Below are 983 nucleotides of genomic sequence, written 5' to 3' on the forward strand. Positions count from 1 at the left end.
TTCTTGTTTTTAAGTTGGGTGTCTTTGCAGTATGTGTGGTTGTGATGGTGATGTTTTTTTTGTGTTTTTGTGTGAGTGAGCTGTGGGTTTGTGGGTGGGTGTGTGTGTGTCTTTTTGGTATGTTGCGTGTGTGGTGTGTGTGTTGAGTTTTGTGTTGTGTGTGGTGTTGTGTGTTTTGAGGGGGGCGGGTGGGGGGGGGGAGAGGGAGGGAGGGGGGGTTGGGGGGGGTGGGGGGTGGGGGGGGGGGGGGGGGGGGGGGGGGTGTGTGTGTTTGTTATTTTTTTTTTGTTATTTTTTTTTTTTTTGTGTCGTGTGGTGTTTGTGGTGGGTTTGGTGTATTTGTGGTGTGTGTTTGTGGGTGGTGGGGGGGGGGGGGGGGGGAGGGGGGGGGTGGTTTGTGTGTTTTGTGTGTGTGTGTGTGTGTGTGGGGTGGTGAGTGTGTGTGTGTGGTGTGGTATGTTGGGGGAGTTTTTTGGGTGTGTTGTGTGTGGTGTGTTTGTGGTGTGTGTGGTGTGTGTGGAGTGTGTGTGTGTGAGTTTATGGTCGGGGGTGTGTGGTTGTGTGTGTGTGTGTGTGTGTGTGTGTGTGTGTGTGTGTGTGTGTGTGTTTTTGTGTGTTTGGTTGGTGTGTGTGTGTGTGAGTGTGGTGGTGTGTGTGTGGTGGTTTTTTGTATTTGGTGAGTGTGGTTAGTGTAGTGTGTTGTGTGTGTGTGGGTGTGTGTGTGTGTTTGTAGTGTGTGTGAGTGTGTGGGTGTGTGTGGTTGGTGTGTGGGGGAGGGTAGTGTGTGATTTGAGTGGTGTGTGGTGTGTGAGTGTGTGTGTTGTCTGTTGTGTGTGGTGTGGTGTGTGGTGTTGTGGGTGTGTGTGTGTTTGTGTTTGTGTGTGTGTGTTGGTGGATGTGTGTGTGTGTGTGTGTTTGTGTGTGTTTGTGTTGGTTGGTGTGTTTGTTTGTGTTTGTGTTGGTTGGTGTGTTTGTTTGTGATT

Source organism: Penaeus japonicus, unplaced genomic scaffold (genome assembly GCF_977035675.1).
Source record: "Penaeus japonicus unplaced genomic scaffold, GWHDUDI00000001_assembly GWHDUDI00000039, whole genome shotgun sequence".
Lineage (NCBI taxonomy): Eukaryota > Metazoa > Arthropoda > Malacostraca > Decapoda > Penaeidae > Penaeus > Penaeus japonicus.